This window comes from Leguminivora glycinivorella, chromosome 5, assembly GCF_023078275.1.
Source record: "Leguminivora glycinivorella isolate SPB_JAAS2020 chromosome 5, LegGlyc_1.1, whole genome shotgun sequence".
Classification (NCBI taxonomy): Eukaryota; Metazoa; Arthropoda; class Insecta; order Lepidoptera; family Tortricidae; genus Leguminivora; species Leguminivora glycinivorella.
Window position 1 is genome coordinate 1761211 of NC_062975.1, and position 9280 is coordinate 1770490.

The following is a 9280-nucleotide window of genomic DNA, read 5'->3' on the forward strand; positions in this document are numbered from 1 at the left end:
AGGTTCGAACCCGCGACCTCCAGATCGAAAGTCGCACACTCTTACCGTTAGGCCACCAGCGGTTAGCAACCATATTGTAAAATTATATATTTAAAAGACTGAAGTGACGGCTAGAAATCGAATGACTAGAAAATAATTCCTAAAGGTTGCCACTAATCCACTGTGTTTTGAAGTATCCACAAAGGAGAACTTTATTGTATAATGAAACTGTTGCAGATATCAAATATAAATAAAAGAAACTGACATCTTAATACCGGCTCACCCTCGTCAAACGTAAGCTCATTTGGATAATACTCGCATTTGTTCTGAAGCGTATTAACAAAAACAAAAGCCCTTGTTTTATAATAAAACATTGTCTATATGTCGTAATATACCCATTTTAGTTAAGGCCTCGTTGGTTCAGGTTAATATCTCAATAAACGTAACACTCACGTTCCTAGAGAATCATGTACATACAAATTGTTCAAAAATTGAATTAATCGGCATTATAACATTACCTCTTAGAAAAAACTTTCAAGGGTGATAAAAATCAAAATACAAGTTATTTTTAATAAAAGAAACCCGCCTAAATCTAACCGTTTGACTACCAAACTAAATATTCCTGCTGCTACGGCGGATCTAAAAAACGCTGACTGGGATAAGATAACTTGCGCTAAGACAGTAGACGAAGCAGTCACCGCCTTTGATAGTGTTTTGCAAGAAGTAGTAAAAAAGCATACCAAAAGTATCTCCGTCAGCCATTCTAAGTTCACTATAAAACCTTGGATGACCCCTGGTCTTCTTCGATGTTCCAGACACAGGGATCGTCTTCATGCGAGAAGCAGGCGTTTTCCGAACGACATAAATTTGAAACAAACATATACTCGTTATAAAAACTTTTACAACAAACTCCTCAAAAAGTTAAAATATAATTACGAGTCTTCTGAACTTCAAAATAACAAAAACGACATTAAAAAGCTTTGGAATACTATTAAGACGATATCATATACACAAAAGCATAAACAAACTCCACAAGCTCTCTTACAAACCAAAGATACCATAATTTCTTCCCTTGATAATTGCAATGATTATTTCTCTGGCGTTGGGAAATGCCTGGCAAGCAGCATCCTTACAGTCAGTAACAGCACGGAGGAGCATCTGGCCTCTAAGGTTGCGCTTGAGAATAGCCCCTCGCAATCGATGTTTCTATCACCTACTGCTGAAGCAGAAGTAGAATCCATAATAGATGGTTTAAAACTAAATAGTGCTCCAGGGCTAGACGGGATTACAAATAAATTCGTAAAAGCAGTCAAGGGTGAAATTTTGAAGCCACTAACATTCATTTGTAACCTAAGTCTCACCACGGGTAAGTTTCCTGATACTTGGAAAGAAGCTGCGGTAATTCCGATACACAAGACTGGAGATAAAACGAAACCTTGCAATTACCGCCCTATATCTTTACTGGGTGTTTTTTCCAAAATTTTAGAGAGGCTAGTAAACAGGCGTTTGGTCTGTTTCATGGAAAAAAACAGTATGTTCTCGGACAATCAATACGGTTTCCGCGTAAACAGATCGACTGAGGCGGCGGTGTCACATATGACTACGTTAATTTCCCAACACCTTGATGGTAACGACTCATGTCTTGGCGTGTTTTTAGATCTAGCCAAGGCATTTGACACGGTATCCGTCCCTATTCTATTGAGGAAAATGGAACTTAGTGGTGTCAGGGGTATTGCGCTTGAGTGGTTTCGCAGTTACCTGTCTGAACGAAGCCAACGCGTCTCTATTGACAAGAACTTAAGCAATCCCCTACCCATAACTTACGGTGTCCCACAGGGCAGCATTTTGGGACCTACATTATTTATTATGTATATCAATGATCTGGCTAATGCCACTATTCCCGATGCAAATATTATATGTTATGCTGATGATACTGCCATCATTTTTCATGGGAAAACTTGGGAACAAACTTTCACCTCGGCGGAAAGTGGATTAAGAAAGATTTCAGCGTGGCTTCAAGATAATCTTTTGACCCTCAATTTGGCTAAAACAAAATATATTTGCTTCCACAAAACCAAAGCCTCAGCCCCTGCTCACTGCAAGGAAATCAAAATACACAGCTGTCACAATCTCCACCAGCAGTCCATACCATGTTCGTGTGACGGGATCAGCAGAGCTCCACATATAAGATACCTCGGCGTGGTTGTGGACGAAAAATTAGATTTCCGGGAGCATGTAAACATAACGGCCAACCGAGTCCGCAAGTTAATCTACGTATTTAGAAACTTACGAAATGCAGCGGGGTTGGATTTGCTAAGATCAATATATATAAGTATATGCCAATCTGTACTGACCTATTGTATCTCCGCCTGGGGGGGAGCTGCTAAAACTAACCTGATAACCCTCGAAAGATCTCAAAGAGCAGTCTTGAAGACCATACTTAAAAAAAGAATTAGGTATCCAACTGCCAATGTATATAAAGATATGAGCGTCCTCAGCGTGCGCGCTTTATTCGTAATGCGCGTCACGCTGAAGATGCACACGGAGGTCCTGAGATCACCCAACTATACGACACTATTAGAGAAACGTATTTTTAAACTCCCCTTGCCACAGTCTGCTACAACTTTCGCTAAAAGGTTTAGTTCACATCTTCATCCTTACGTATATAACAAAGTTTGCAGTAAACTCGACATTAAAAACCTGACCACCAAGCAACTGAAACTAAAGCTTCAGGAATGGCTAAGTACCTTAACCTATGCAGAAACCGAGAGCCTTCTGAAAGGAAATTAGTGCACTGGTTCAAACACTCCCAACATCTCTCTCTCTCTCTCTTTTTCTCATTCACCTCAATCCACACATTCACACTCACACATCACACATACACGTACACAAACCTCCTCACTCGTACTCATATGTTGCATTCCTTCTGGCTCACTTAAAGATTGTACAAGAGCAGTAACTTTAACAAGTGTTTATGTTTATATGTTATTTTATTTCTGCTTTTGTCTCAACCGTTATTGCCTAGTGTCTACTTCGTTTAAGTTCATAATCTTTAACCGTCATTGGGTTCAGGATCAGTTGGCAGAAGACACATCTTGTTTACGGCCCTTTTGATTAGACCTTTTTCTGTTTGTATATCAGCGACCCGACAAACACCATCAGGGCCCTTGTAGAGATGAATGACACGCCCCATGCGCCATTGTAGCGGCATCAGGTTGTCTTCTTTTAAAAGCACGAGATCACCAAGCTGGATTCCTCGCTGATTGGTTTTCCATTTCACGCGCTGTTGAAGTTCAGCCATGAATTCACGACGCCATCTCTCCCAAAATTGCTGCCGGAGTAGCTCGATGCGCTTGTATCTGGTAGCTGGATTTCCCGTGACGGGTAGAGAAGGCACAGAAGAAGTCAATGGCCGAGAGATTAAAAAATGCCCTGGGGTAAGGGGATTCATGTCGTTGGGGTCTGACGAGAGAGGAGTGATTGGTCTGGAGTTGAGGATAGCCTCTATTTGCACAAAAAGAGTAGTCAACTCTTCAAACGTCAGGTTCGCGTTGCCCGCAATACGTTTTAAATGAAACTTAGCTGCGCGGACGCCGGCCTCCCATATGCCACCGAAATTTGGCGCGTACGCGGGAATGAATTTAAAATTAATGGATTCGTTAGCCGCGTAATCCGAAACTGGATGACAGCTGGACCGTAAAACTCTACCCAGCTCATTGTGCGCGCCTACAAAATTTTTACCGTTGTCGCAGTAAATAAACTCGGGCTTGCCCCGACGCGAAACGAACCTGCGTAGACACAGTATGAAAGCCTCAGTGGATAAGTCGCTTACTACCTCGAGGTGAATCGCCTTGGAAGCGAGACAGACAAAAACGCAAAGGTAGGCTTTAGTATTACGGCTACCGCGTCCTTTCTTATTAGCTATCATGAAGGGACCGGCAAAGTCAATCCCAGTAGAATGGAAAGCGGAACTTGATTCTACTCTTACACTCGGTAGGTCACCCATTATAGGCTGAATTGTTTTACCTCGTTGCCTAACACAATCAACGCACTTTTGAGATATACTCCGAGCTAAATTCCTACCACCTACTGGCCAGAACTCTTCCCGCAGTGAAGACAAAATCAACTGAGCACCTGAGTGATATAGACGCAAGTGCTCGTACCTCATAAGAAGTTTTGTAAAATGATGCTTAGCATCTAACACAATTAGATGTTTTTTATTAAAATGATAGTTTGAATTGCTTATTCTCCCTCCTACACGTAAAATACCACTGGGATCTACGAAAGGGTTAAGAGATAAAATTCTACTTCGGTTATGAAGTGGTTTACCCTGGCTCAAATTTTGGATGTCTTTCTGAAACGACTGCGCTTGACATTTTTTAACTAAAAATGCCAGTGAGTCTTTAAGCTCCTGAACTGATAAAGGTCCCTTAAGTTTGGTTTTTGATGTCTTACAGTTATTTATAAAACGGAAAACGTACGCATAAATCCTTTTTAAACGTACATAACTCAAATGTCGATCGAATGATACGACGGGATCACCAAAACTTGAGGTTTCGTCTCTGACAGTTGTTAATAACGCCTTGACTTCAGGCAAGTCTGAAGGAGCTTGAGGCATAGAAGGCCACTCAACAGAATCCTTCTTCAGAAACGAAGGACCTTCCCACCAGAAAGACAAAGACGGCAGATGCTGCGGATCAACACCCCGCGATGCTAGGTCTGCCGGATTTGAATCCGTAGGGACGTGTCTCCACTCGTGACCTTGAGTCAACTCATTAATTTTATTTACTCGATTGCGTACGAAAGTTTGCAGAGTTTTAGACTGCGATTTAAGCCAACCGAGAACAACCATACTATCGGTCCACATAACATATTTATCAATTTTAGTTTTTATAGACTGAGCTACTTTCGTGCACAATTGAGCGCCCAACAAACTGGCACACAGCTCGAGCCTTGGAATGCTTAAAATTTTTCCACTTGGGGCCACTCGGGCCTTTGCGCAAAGCAATCGAACTGTGACATGATTATTGCTATCAACCGACCGCAAATAAACACAAGCTCCATAAGCCTCTTGGGACGCATCAGCAAAACAATGAATTTCTGTGCGCTCTGTATTAGGTAAATCGGAAAGAACATGTCTACTAACATTTATATTTGACAAATGATCCAAATTGTTGACAAACTTCAACCACCTTTTTTCAAATTCCAAAGGCACTGGAGTATCCCAGTCCAATTTGGCAGCCCATAAATTCTGAAGAAGAATCTTAGGTTTAATAATACAACAACAAAGAAGACCCAATGGGTCGAACAATTTGCAAGTTGTAGATATGATTGTTCGTTTTGTTATTTTATTTGGCGGTGCAAAGTCTATAGGAAAATGCAACGTATCCGCCTGAGGGGACCATTTTAGGCCTAAAACGGAAGCATCATTATTAAAGTCAAGGCAATTTGTAGACCCTGACTGATCTTCTAAAATTTGTGGACAATTTGTGCGAAACTTGCGCAGGGGAAAGCATGCAGAATTTAGGACCTTGACAACATTTTCGTAAATATATTTCAACTCTTCTACCGTTGACGACCCTGTGTTGAGATCATCAATGTAAAAATCATTTTTGATAACATTAGACGTGACTTCATCCTGACATTCAAGAGCTAGTTGCTTGAGACACCTTGTGGTGACAAAAGGTGCCGAAGCCATCCCATACGTAACAGTGTTGAGCTGAAAAATCTTGACAGGCTGATCAGCCTGGTCTCTCCACAAAATGAGCTGCAGGTGGCGCTGTTGTTCGCTGAGGGAGACCTGCCTGTACATCTTCTCTATGTCAGCTGTCAGAACGAACCTATTAGTACGGAAACGCAAAAGAATTGAAAATAGGTCACTTTGCACAACCGGACCTATAGCCTGAATGCAATTCAGACTCTTGCCAGAGCTTGTCAGAGCTGAAGCGTCGTAAACGACACGAAGCTTGGTAGTTTCTTTTTGCTCACGAATAACACAGTGGTGGGGCAAATAGCACCCGAAACTTGGCCGTCCCACTTCAGTCATATGTCCCAAATCGGCATATTCTTGCAAAAAATCGCGATATTGATTTTTGACGATGGGATTTTTATCTAACTTCTTTTCTAAGTTTAAAAAACGTCTCATAGCTATAGGATATGAGTTTCCGAGAGCATCCTCGGGTTTTTCTTTGAATGGCATCTGTACAGAGAATCGACCATCAGGTAAACGAACTGTATTTTCAACATAATGAGTTTCACAAAACTCTTCATCAATAGATAAAGACTTACAATCGGAAGGCAAATTTTCCACCTCCCAAAAACGCTTCAGAGAATCATCGACATCTTGTAGTGACGTCTTGCGCCTTGTAGTGGCTAAATGACAATAAACATTGCATCGGTTGTAACTTTCGTTCGTGCGACCAGCTACTAACCATCCAAACTTACTATCTTGTAGGATGGGTTTTCCTTCTCCTAACTCTACTTGATCAGGTTTAAGAACCTTGAAAAATTTGTCCCCTGACAACAAAATGTCGACCTCATCCGGTTTATAGAACAACGGATCGGCTAACTCAACATGGGGCAAATCCAATTTTTCAACATCAATTGCTACATAGGGAAGATCATCTGCAATTGTGGGGATCACCCAACAATTAGCATCTAATTCATACGAATTAACGCGAGACCTAACCTTTAGTTGGATACGTTCGGATATCTCCGTTTTTTGTTTATTGATCCCAGTGATATCAAATGGTTCAATTTTATTTGTGGGTAGATTTAACTTTTTCTTAAAACTCTCAGAGATGAAAGACGACTGACTAGCATTGTCTAAGAGCGCGCGAGCGAGATGAGTAGTATTACTCTTAGGACAATATACTTCGACCTGAGCCGTGCACAACATAACTTGACCCGACTCGTCATCATCTGCAGTTGACATGTTAACGGAAGAGTTTATACGTTTTGCAATGTCGATAGTTGCAACCTTATTACTATTATTACTGACACTTTCGCAGTGTAAAAGTGAATTGTGTTTTTTCTTACAATTACGACAGGAACCCTTTAAAGTGCATTGAGAACCATCATGTCCCGCGCGAAGACAATTGTTACAAAGTTTATGTTTTGAAACCTCCACGAGCCTGTCCTCCAGACTCATAGATTTAAACTTGGAGCACTGGTAAACATGGTGGTTCTGCCCACATACTAAACACGAATTAATTCGTGGTCCCTCGCCAGCTGCAACAAAAGACTTAGTATTCTTGTTTTCCTTAAAAACAGGTTTAATTTCATTTGACCGACTGCAAAACGTCGTTTCTAAAACATTAGCCCGATTACGTAAAAACTCCTTAAAATGTTCTAAAGTAGGTACTTCGGAAGAATTTTTATTTAATTCACTTGAGGGTAGGCGTGAAAAACTGCCTTTATACTCCTCCCACTTTCCATTTGTTTTGGGATCTAACTTCGCCGAGACCAAAAATATTACTAATGGGTCCCAACCCTGAGTTGAAATACCTAACGTATCCAAAGAATTTAAATTTTTAGATACAGTATCTATTAAATACCTTAAAGACTTAAACGATTCCTTATGTATAGGATTAATATTTATGATCGCGCTCAAATGATTATTTATTAAAATATTTTTATTATTATATCTTTCACACAATGTGTTCCACGCAAGCTCGTATCCGCTGGCAGAAAAATCAATTGACCTTATTACTAAACTAGCACTTCCTTGCAATGAATTCCGTAAATAGTGGAATTTATTTATCGGCGCAATTGATTCGTTATTATTGATTAATGACTCAAATAAATCCTTAAACTCCAACCAACGTGTGTAAGTTCCATCGAACGTCGGCAAATTTATTACTGGTAGACGAACTGAGGCATGTTTTTCATCACAAGAACTAAATTTAGTTGAGTCATTACCGCCACCATTTTTGGCCGAAAACGTATCAATTATATCCTGCGCTAACGCAATTTGTGAATAAAAAAGACTTTCGGTCTGGGTCCGTTCTGCTATTTGTTCATCTAAATTAGAGCAAATATCTTCAAGTTGAACTTGTACGGCATCATAATCAACCATTATTTTACGAAGTCCATCTAATCGCAAACTCAGCTCTTTTACTACTAAAGACGAGAGCTCGGACCCTTGTATAGTTTTTACAAAGTCTTTAAAAACCGTCAATTGACTTTTAAGCCCACCGCGCCTTCTATTTAATTTTTTAATTAATTCCTCAGTCATTTTTTAAAATAAACAATGAGCTAAGTAAATAAAATGGTGCAATCAAACCAGTAACACGATCCAGCCGTCAATCCAGCACCCGCTGCCGCCGAACCCGCCAGCAGCACCGACCGCGTCAGGCGAACCCGGCTCCGCGGCGCTCGTACTCGCGAACAGCCCAGAAACCGCTTAGCAACAGGCCCCCAGTCACAGCGCGCAGCGACGAGTACACTGGAATTTACCACAACGGACTTTGAACCATAGGAATTCACCTCAATGAACTTTGAACCTATATTGCAATTGCTTTTTAAATGCAAGTTTAACTGGTCTAAACAACTAAAATATATTTTTAATGCGTCGAAGCAAATAAACGTATTAATTTTTATGCAGAAGAAAGAAGGCAAAACGAAAATATTGCATAGAAGTAGCAAGCGTGGCATAGAACAAAGAAAGTAACGGTAGGTATGTATTTTTAACGGTACAATGTACGCTTACAAAGCTTCATTTAAATTGTCGAACTTTAAAATGATAATTACTAGCGTATTATTACTGAATAAAACTTAGGTAAGACGTGCAACTTATTGATTTATATAGAAATCATTTATGGCAAGCGATAAGATTGAAATAACGGTGCACAAAAAAAACCCGGCAAGCATTATTGAGCTAATCACCGAAAGTAAACAACTTCTTTTGCAATTTTAAATGCATTGATCTGTACGGAAACCAAGCAAAAATAATTAAGTGCTAAAAGTATAGTGCAAATTGGCTAGTACGCATAAAGCTAGATACATAACCTGACGTTTGCGAGTAGGCTAACACTAATTATAGCAAATGGAAGTTTTATAAAATTAGGGAACAAAAGGAACGGGCTTACTTTATATCGGCATTGACTTTCGATGTTCATTCCAACTTGTAGTGTTGTAGAATCCAAAGCGCCACAGCAGTAATTCCCATCTCTTTGTTCTCGATGTCCGTTATTTCTTGACCGCCGCCATTACAGTCGCACGAACTCCAACAGTCGCCTCATGACCGTTTGATTTAGATTCGAAGATATTTCACGGTCGCCACATGTCCACGCATGTAGGG